Below are 11,079 nucleotides of genomic sequence, written 5' to 3'. Positions count from 1 at the left end.
CAGGGAATGACCAGCTGTTTACCTGTGAATATATGCACATAGATATACATCACCTCCTGTTCAGAGAAAGACACTGAAAGTCCCATTTGAGCCTGCAAACCCAGCTGTATACCTAGTTTCACCACACAGGCACACACAGATACAGACACACACACAAAAACACACACTGTGTGTGTGTGTGTGTGTGTGGTGAAACTATTGTACACAGTTGGGTTTACAGGCTCAAATGCAATAATTTGTTAGGAAAACATTTGCATGACAACAGTTGACACATGCTTTTTCATTATATGTGTAGCGATCACAGAAATGTTTCCTCTCACCAGTGTTTTTTGGCTGTTGTTAGAGTTCCCACTACATATTATTCGGCAGAGTGAGAGACAGCTACAATCAATTTGAGCTTTTTTTCTTGAAAGCTCTGACAATCTCTCAGTCAATCCAGCGGATTGCTTAAGGTCGTGGCACAGGTGCACTTTACCTAAAGAAGCCTTGATCTTGTCCGATTTTGGTGTCAATATTTTGGGAGATTTCACCTCTGAGAATTAAAAAAAAAACAGAAGAAGAATATTAAGAAGGATATTTCTGTTAGATATTTCATATTCGGTATATCTGCTGTATTACATCACATTTCCTGTGAGACTTAAGCACACTAAGAAAGCGTGATGGAAGTGAAGATGAACAGACCTGGGTTGGCCTCTGCCATCAGGAGACATAAGGTGCAAACAAGGGCCACAGGGAGGATGTGACGCACAGAACTGGACCCTGAAGAAAGATCACAGCAGACCCAGGTATCACACACTTGAACACACTCCTGCCGTCCCCATTACAACGACAGGAGAATACACACTTGTTTCAGCTAAAACAGTTCTTGTACCAACCCTCTCCCCACCAGTGACAGTTATACAGTAGCATTGTGTAACCATTTTGTCCAGGTATGTCAAATAGAATAAATGTGTGGGTGGCAGTGTGGTGTAGTGATAAGGAGCAGGGCTCATAACCAAAAGGTTGCTGGTTTGATTCCCCACTGGGGCTCTGCAGCTGTATCCTTGGGCAAGGTACTTAACCCACAACTGCTTCAGTAAATATCCAGCTGTATAAATGCTTAATATGCAAAAGTGTAGCTTATGTGAGTCACTCTGGATGAGAGCAAAATGACAATAATGTAATGGAATCATTAAATTTTCAACTGTTGTAATGTTTTCAGGCTTGTACATACAAAGAAAATTAATTCATTGTATCTATACACAATGCTTTCAGTTGTACAGCCCTTAGAGCAAATAAGAATTAATCACGGGCGTAAACATCGACGGTGCAACCGGTGCAGCGCACCGGGGCCCAGAAGCTGTCACGGGCCCATGTAGGAAGGTTTTTTTGCTGCTTTACTATTGCAGGTGGGCCCTCTCGCGCATTGACCGTTTCACGTAGTCTTCAAAGTAACCATTCAACGGTATCACTAAAATTACTTGTAATTGCGATAGCTATATATACCACCTTCCGACCTTGTGCATAACACTCACGGTTTTGAGTATTCTTATTTGTATTCAAATGTTCCAAAACTGGATGTTTTATTAACCCTTTCGCACGTAACTTATGTATATGCTGTGTAGTGTGCGTGTTACGTTACATGGTTGGTCATGTTTTCATTAGCGTTATTAAGCTTCTCATAGTTTTCAGTTAGCATTTGCTTTATTTTTAACGTTAAATCGCCTTTTCCTCAAAGCTAAAATTAGCTAGAATTTTTCCAATCTAGTGTTCTGATCGCACCGGTTTTAGCATACCCACTAAACGGCAAATCACACCGGTGTGACCGGCGAAAGGGTTAAAAATAAATATTATTTCTACCCACCACATTTAATTGTCTGGAGTGGTTGTGTGTGCGCGTGTGTGTGCGCACGAGCGTGCGCTTGTGTTTGGGGTACCGGGGCCAATCACAATGACGTTACGCTACAGAATACAATTATGGACGTATGCATTTTTGTACGTCGCTTTGGATAAAAGCGTCTGCTAAATGAATAAATGTAAATGTAAAAATAAAATATAAATAAATTAAATATATGTATATATTTATGGTTGGAGCAATAACATTTATAAGACATTGTCTGTTAGCATTAGTGATAACAGAAAAGAAGAAATGTCATTATTGATGGCATAAAAGAATGAAATAATTAATGCTAACATATGACAAGCCTGTCTAAAAACAAGTCAGCTGAAAATACACGCTTAGCTTTGGCCAGGCAAAGAAAGGTCTTTCCTCGAGGACAAAGATGTTGTCATACCTGTGAAGGTGAGTGTTCCACTCATGCTGGGTGTTCAGTGTAGGGAGTAGGACAGAGAGCTTCCGAGACAGCCACATGTCACACAATGACAACTGCACTTCCTTTTGTACAAAAAGCACTTCCCCTTCCTAACCGCTCTTTCGCCCACTCTCCAGCACACGCGTATGCATACGTACATTGAGATAATGTATTACTTTGCCGTGAAGGGAAAGTTTTGCCATGAAGACTGCAGTTTTGTAGACGCCTTGTGACAGTGACTAATGAAATATTAGGTATTATTGTGACTGTCACAACCTCATGTGAATTGACATTAGACATGATACATGCTCATGATCACATGATCATTGGTTAGAGAGAGCTCCCATGTCCCACAGAAATTATGTTTTCTTGTGTGTGACATGCACATAACAGCAATTTGCTAAACATGATTTCATGTTTTGTTAATATTACATTAAGTTATCGTCATTTAGCAGACTCTCTTATCCAGAGCAACTTATATAGGTTACAATTTTTTTTTTACATGTTATCCATTTATACAGCTGGATATTTACTGAGGCAGTTCTGGGCTAAGTACCTTGCCCAAGGAAACACCAGCAGTACCTCAGTGGGGAATCAAACCAGAATCCTGTTGGTTACAAGCCCTGCTCTTTACCACTATGTTACCCTGCTGCCTCCATATGTATATATATATATATATATATATATATATATATATATATATATATATATATATATATGTTATATTAATATAATATTTTAAATTGTCTGTTGCAATAGGATAAAACCACAATGGAGATTTTGCACTAACTTCTCTCCAGCTCTTTGTCACTGTGCATGTGCATATCTGTTGAGATAAAAGAAATACATTCTACCCAGACCCTGACAACCACCAACACCATTACAAGCTAAGACAAGCCCAAAAATACACCAAATTCAAATCTATCAGAGTGCGCCCATTTAATATATTAATAATTAATCATTCATTAATTCTGACAGAAAATGTACCCATACAGCACTGGAATGACAAAAGTAAATAGGCCCAAATAAATAAAATTGTGGACACAAGTGGGCCATCTGCAATGCCAGAAATATTAATATTTATAAAGCAGCGCTAGTTACTTAGTGTCATTCAGGTATCTGTTTCAGTAGGGAAAATGTGTTGTATAATTATTAATATACAGTAGCTTCAGAAAGTATTCAGACCCCTTCACTGTTTGTACACTTTGTTGTGTTATAGACTTAATCTGAAATGGATTAAATGTATTCTTTTGGCCATCAGTCTACACACAAAAACCCATAATGACAAAGCAAAAACATTTCAAATACATTTTCTATCTCAAGAATAATCAAAGCGAACAGGATGTACCTGAGCTCTATTTGGAATGCCACAGCAAAGGGTCTGAATACTTATGTAATTGAGATATTTCAGTTTTTGATTCTTAATATATTTGCAAAAATGTATAAAACATGTTTTTCTTTTTCAATACGGGTTATTGCATGTAGATTAACAGCTAAAAGAATGCATTGAATTAGTTTAGATTATATCTACAACACAATAAAGTGTGCAAAAAGTGAAGGTGTCTGAATGCTTTCAGAAGCCACTGTATGCAGAAAGAAAATATTCAAATAGTCTCACATCATGTGTAGGTATTTACACAACATTTATTTTTAGCAGACGCTAGAATTAATGTTAAAGTGAATGCAATGTAATACATGTAAATGAGAGACACAAAGATGATCTTGGAATGGAAAAAATAATAAAAAGCTGACTGTCAGTTATACCACCTCATCATAAAAACACAGGATGTCCTCTAAAGGTCACCACTATAGTTATGCCGTTTGACACTTGGCACACTCACCTACACAATAACACATAACCTGGAAACAGTTGATTATGACTGCAAAAACTGTAAGAGAACAGAATATAAAAATCAGTGTTTTTCTTAGAATGTATCATTTTTAATTATAGAAATCTGATATTGCCAGATAAATCTGAATTAATATGTGAATATTTCCCTCATAAGTACATTTTATTGCTATGCTTTAAGAGTGTGCTGCTGCCCATACTGCTATGAAGCAGACAAGACAAGGTCAGCTTCAAGATACAGTACCTTCAAGATACCTTCTACCTTTACTTCACACCAACCTCCACACAAGGACTGAACCGCCAATGTCAGAATACCTGAGCATTATACCAATAATGTTTTAGAGACAGTAGCTATATATCAAGGTGCAGTGTGGTGTAGACAATACACACCATACAAAAATGATATATATTGTAATATACTGAGAAATATGTCATCCAGCCCAGTCATTTATTGCAGATACAGCAAAGATACAGTACCAATCAAAAGTTTGGACACACCTTCTAATAGACGGGTTTTTCTATTCTTACTACATTCCACATTTTAGAATAATAGTAAAGATATGAAATAACACAAATGGAATTATGCAATTATGTGACCAAAAACAAATTAAACTAATCAAAACTATCTTCATACCCAGCTTTATAAGTGTAGGACCTGTAATCAATGTAAGTTGCTCTGGACTTAGCATCTGCTAAGCAGCTAAAATGTAAAGGTACATGTATTGTCTTTGACTGAAAAAATCCCACATCCATAATCATAGTACATAACATAACCAGCCTTTTCACCATCAAATCTGGAGTTTATCTGGGAAAGATGGGGAGTGAGTAGGATTCAAGGGATGGCCCAAGGAGTGGACAGGGTCCTGGGAGATGAGGTGGATGGCTGTAGGAGGGGGGATCATTTATTATTTTTGGCTGGATGATATAATATATACTGTGAGCTGTTGTGTCTGAGTGGGTGTTGGAGTGACGTCCAGGGGAAAACCTGTGGTAGACACCGCTGACTCACAGAATGGAGTGGATTCTTCCACTCATAACAAAAGCGAAAGAAGCAGCTCAAGCGTGGCCCAAGGTAATATAAAGTTCAGAGGACACTTCAGAGGAAAGCTATATATTCTTTTATGATAGCATCCAGTGGACCTCATATTTGCATTACATTACATTACAATCATTTAGCAAATGCTCTTATCCAGAGCAACTTCCAGCACATTAGAACAGACCAGGCTAACAAAACTGCCAGACCAATGAACGCGAGTATAACATTATTTAACTTAACTTGTGCAATCTGACTAGGTAATCGAAGGCAAATATACAACATCAGTCCCTAGAACACAGAATACAAAATACATCACAATCTTACCAGTAAAATAAACATGAAATACTAGAGGTAGCAGGTGTTAGGGGGTGGGGATTGAGGTGGAACCAGGATGCAGTCTGAAGAGGTGGGTCTTCAGTCTGCGTCAGAAGATTGCCAGTGATTCCGCTGTCCTAACCTCTGTGGGGAGTTCATTCCACCACTGAGGGGCCAGAACAGACAGGGATCGTGTCTGAGAGGAGAGACCCCATCGGGACGGGACAGTCAGTTGCCCCATAGTTGTGGATTTGCATAATTCAAGTATACTCAAAGATATCAGACAATAGGCCTACTCATAATATCAAGTATACTCAAAAAATCATATTATTAAGAGAAGAGGCAGTATTAAGAGGAACAAAGAAGGAACACTGCATATGAGATATGGTCCAGTTCACCAAGGCCAAGGTTAAGAGGACATGGCACCAAATGGAGCAAGGGCATAGGCACAAGACTAAATATGTGGGTCCAATGTAATCACAGTCAGTGTGAAGTTAACAATCTAATTACTAAAACTAAGGATGTACAGCAGGTAATTACACAGTCCATTTAGAGAATCATCATCATGTTGTCACAGACAGCGGCACACCATCCACAGCACATTGGACTGCATGTCGCCTGACCCAAATCACAAGGACAAATATGAAAAGCAAAGATTAGAGAAGACGAGTAAATCGGATTACAGTGCCAAAATATGAAATATGAGAGAGCAGAATTCGGAATGCAAACACACATAAAATATATTTGCTTAGACTAACAAAATGAACACCTGAAGAGATAACATATTCAAGTGCTCACAAAAAAAAAAAAGAAAAAAAATGCTACAATGCAAAACTGGCAAAAAGATACTGTTACATCATGAATAGGCTAACAAGTACACAGGGAGTGAGCAGGAAGAAGGTTCTTGTTGAATAGATAATGTAAGTCCTGACAGAGATAAAGGTCTGAAGGTCCCTGAATGAGATGGTTATCTGAGGGTAAAGGTTTTTCATTTTCTCAGAATTTATTTAGGGTATGAATTGGATCCTGGTATGTCATGTCTTTATTGTTTTTGCTACATTAAATATTTTTGGACACTCCAAAGTCCACAAATGCAGGGGGGCGGGGTGGATTGTGGTGTTTGAGACCTCCTTTGCTACAGAGACACCTCAGTTGCTACTGCCTCACACATACAGTACAGCAACTACCCTTTCCCTCCTTTCCCTCCTGTGCTCAACAGCGCCCCCAACAGTTGATATATTGAAATATAGGTGTTGTCTCGTTGGCCATGAAAATCCATGTAAGGTATTTCTCATTCAAAGTCACAGCTGGTTTACAAATATAAGACCACGGGGGTCCCATGTGTCAGGGGTGGTTTGCTTCAAGCGCAGGCCTACCCCTACAGAGTGGGTTCAAAGTGGAGTGCAGAGGTTGTTGTGGTTAGACAAGCCAATTCCAAAAACAGGGCCACATAAAAGGGAAAGGTTTTGGGGAAAAATGGATCCATAGGGTACCATGATAAAACATGACAATGACGATCATCCATGGAATATTTTTGCAGATTACATGATTGTATTCTTAAGAGTTACTTACAGCAGGTGCTGTATAAGCCTTACCATACAGTATTGGTATATTCTAAACATACAGTGTTGCGCTTTTTTCAAAATACCATTGTAGCCCTTAGCAAAAGTGTGTGGATTACTGAGCATCTTTTTGAGGTCCACCTTCTCTTTGCAGTATTTTTTTCTCCCACAATGCACCAGGCTTGCATGCAGAACTCATGGAATCTGGAGTGGAAACTGTTCAGGAAAGATCAGCCAGGAAAATGGGCTGTAAGAACCACATATTCTGTGGAAGTGCGCTTGATAAGATTAAGATCATTCTCTTCTTACAAAAGATTAAGGTTTTGTATTATGCTGGCTGGTGAATGAGAAGTCAGTATGAATGCACTGTACTGAATATGCAGCATTTATTCCCAAACCAGCTGGAGATAAAAAGAAATAATCCCCCAGTCACTCTTCGGAGTGAGCCGTCTGCACGCAAACCATCTCATGAAAAATACATGAATATAAAAGCGCAGAAACACATTTATACAGTATGTGATAATATTGTAGAACACTCCTTGTTCTTCTTCGTTTATATGGTTGCCATGGAAATATCAGCAACACATGGGACAGCCACAAAGTTACCAAATGTCAAAAAACCCCACTGGGGGACTTTGCTAAGTGTACACCCTAATGACATATAGAAAAACAAGACGTGGCGATGGCACAGTAACAATGATGGCCACAAGAAACAGCCCTCTGGCTTTTGCATATTGTGATGGAAAGATCACAGATGGAGAGTACTTTGCTTTTCTAACGGGTCATCCATGGTTCACATGCTTGTTCCTCTACAACATGAATGTGTGTGCACTTTGCCAGTTCATATGTCATGTACTGAGGTGTCAGCAAGTCAAATTCCACTGAAATTGCACAATACTTCACCATAAGTATCAGCTAAACCAGGATTCTCAGTGGTGTATCTCACTCACCACTTCACTGTAAACCAGCCTTACATTACTATCACTTGTCATTTGTCATTTTTATTCCTAGTTCCTGGAAAAAGCATCACCCTCTGTTACAGCAGAACTCCTGGGAATCTGGGGGTGCTCCAGTGAGCAGGATACACCTCACTGCAGGATAGTCTGTATCAGGGATGCCAGGTTTGGTTTTTTATCACAAATTGGCAGAACTGACACCTTTTCCACGCTAACTTCAGAGGGTACAACATGGATTTGAGCTATGGCTTGTCTTCTTTTCCAAACACTGGGACAGCATAGTAAAAACATGCACTTTGAATTACATCAGTGTCAGCACTCCAGCCTGAGTTGCTTGTTGTTGCGTGTGTATGTTTTTCCATGCATTGCTTTTGTTTTGTTTTCAGCCATCGCCCCACCTCCTGTCCCGCCTATCTGCCCTGCTGCCACGCCCACTACCTGAAGCCCATCCTACGCACCTGTTCCCGGTTCTCTCATCACCAGCCCATGTATATATACCCTGCTGTTTCCTTTGTTCTTTGCCCGATCGTCTCAGTTTTGTTCCCGTCATTCTCGCTGTTTGATAAATTCAGGTCTGTTTGGTTTTTGACTCCGCCTGTTCCTGATTCTCCCTTTTTGCCTGCCGTTTTTGATACTGTGTTCACCTGTGGATTTTTTGGTTACTGATTTGGACTGTTTTTTTCAATACGACTTTTGCCTGTGCATTTGGACCTGTAATTAAAGGATTTACTTTAACTGCCTGTTTTGTCTGCGCCTGGGTCCTTTCCCTGCCAACCCTGACAACCAGACTCGTTCCTGAGCATACATGGTCTTATTTGTGTTTCCTTGGTGTGTAGTTTGTTGCAAGAAGCATCTTGGCAGTATGGTCCTTTTGAACATTATGCAGTTAGCTTTTAATTTGATTGTGTAACATCATAGTTTTAACTCTTTTGACTGCCAGATGAGGTCACATTGGCTTGGGAATTTAAAATAATACTGGCAACCATAGTTCGAAGGTGCTGTCAATGATCTCCTCTTCTACTGTCATCCTACAGGTTCTTGCCGGGCTTAGTTGACACACTGTAATAAGGTTGAAATTGCTAATGTATTGATAGATAATACAGACACAGAAATGAACATGTATACACACACGAGTACAAAAAAAAAACATGCGCATATGCAAGCACAGAAAGAATTGCGATATGTAAAAAGAATACTAAATACTAAAAATACAAAAATACCTGCAAGAAAAATAAATATGCAACGACACAGAGACAGACAAAGAATACCTTTCAATATATATAGCATCTTATTATTTAAAATAATTCCTTATTTAAAAAGCATCATGATGAAGAATGTGGGTTATCTAAAGTTAAAAACAAACACAAAATGCTCTGTTTCAGTGCTACTGAGTGATTAAAAGAATTAATGTAATGTTTCAACATTACCCTCACTGCCAAGTCCAAGACCTTTGCAAACATTTCACAGTAAAGGACACAGAGGGGAAGACAAACGATCCATTGTCATGATTCTGAGAAACAAAAAGAGAAATAGAAGCTTTTTCAGGATCTCCGCATGACTTAACAGTTCTATAATAAGCAGTATTAGCATTATTACATGTTTTTGCACTCTGACATAATTTCCTCTCTGACATCCTTCCTCAAAACTTAGAAACCAAGCATTAACTATGACTCTCTTTTCAGTAAAATTATTCACAAACTCCGCAGCCCAGCCCATAGTTATTTTAAGCAGGCAAAGTTAGTCACTAAAATCTTTGCATTGTTATTTGTGATATCACAATCCAACTCCCAAATCAACGTATTTGTGTCCCTTAAATAAAATAAAATAAAAAACCAAATCGCAGTATGCATTAAGTGCAAGTACTGTTAAGCATACACCAAGCCAAAATAAGCATGGCAAAAAACTGCGCTAATCATTTTTAATACACTGCAAATGATACACGACAATTACATGTAAAAACATGGCACATCCAACCCCACCGAACAATGTCATATGACACATATAACTGGTTTCCTGGTGTCATGTGACATTGTAGTTCTAGTCAATGAACTCATCTGAAACAACGGGCTCACCTGACCTGCTACAACTCCCAAAGAGAGACAAAGCATTCCAGTCTCCTAGAGACCAGCTTTCTCTGACATAACGCTTTTACTGCAGAGAGCGGCTGTGAAAGAGTGAACGCTTCAAAAATACCAGCTGACAATTCTAATCACATATGTGGTAAAGTCAAGGTTATTGACGGTAGATATACTTAGGCTAAGGCCATGTGGAAAATTACAGCAAGTAAGAGTCAAGAGTCTTTTATTGTCATATGCACAGTGAAAACGTACTGTTACACCATACAATGAAATTCTTACTTTGCTGGTCCTCCTTTGGCACACTACCATAAGTAAATAAGAACAGTACAGTATGTTCCATTGTAGCAGGTAGCTGTGCTTTGGAAAGGGGTGGCTGATTAATGCTAGGTACAGACATTCACTGAGAAGTGACCTATTAACAATAATGAATGAGATCCTTGTGATCTCTGGTTTTGACAGAGACTTTCTGACTAGCTTGCAGTGTTTCTCAGAAGTCTATGGTCCATAATTAGTCCAACAAAGTCATTTAAATCATGCGGAGAGTTGCTTTTAGCTGCTTTTCTAGGAACATATTCATATGTCACTTCTGACAGTTCCTAAGAAAAATAACTCCTTGTATGATAACTGTTTTATAATTCAAGATTGGTGTGTAATGAATCAATTGTAATTTATTAAACTACTTCATTTAAAATGTTCAGTTATTTCAATAAAAGAACACTCATTGATATGAGATGAGATTAAATTCTCGCTGATGCATACAGCAATAGTGGTTATTTTTCATCCTCAAGCAAAATTCCCTTTCAAAACCATGTCGGGTAAGGGTAAATGCAAAGCTAAATAAATGCAAGAACACTGGTTGCAATGCAGACTTTGTGTGCCATCTGGTGGTAATAAGCAGAATTTCAGAATTAACCACAACATCTGTTTTTATCTGTGGGATCCACTTTTCATTCTCCTTTTCTCACAATTGTCTGGAACCCAGGAACCTGTAC

General features: G+C 38.8%; 1 long non-coding RNA gene across 1 annotated transcript; it reads right to left on the bottom strand.

Annotated features, from left to right (window-relative positions):
• Positions 1-474: 474 nt before the first annotated feature.
• LOC118782729 lies at positions 475-2,339 on the bottom strand. The gene is made up of 3 exons (XR_005005179.1): positions 2,274-2,339; positions 682-759; positions 475-532 (listed from the first exon to the last, which is right to left on the bottom strand). It is a non-coding gene; the product is annotated as an uncharacterized LOC118782729 (long non-coding RNA).
• Between the last annotated feature and the right edge of the window lie 8,740 nt (positions 2,340-11,079).

The sequence above is a fragment of the Megalops cyprinoides genome, chromosome 9, assembly GCF_013368585.1.
Source record: "Megalops cyprinoides isolate fMegCyp1 chromosome 9, fMegCyp1.pri, whole genome shotgun sequence".
In the NCBI taxonomy this organism is placed as follows: domain Eukaryota; kingdom Metazoa; phylum Chordata; class Actinopteri; order Elopiformes; family Megalopidae; genus Megalops; species Megalops cyprinoides.
The sequence above is the reverse complement of the archived record's forward strand: the minus strand, read 5'-3'. Positions and strand labels throughout refer to the sequence as shown.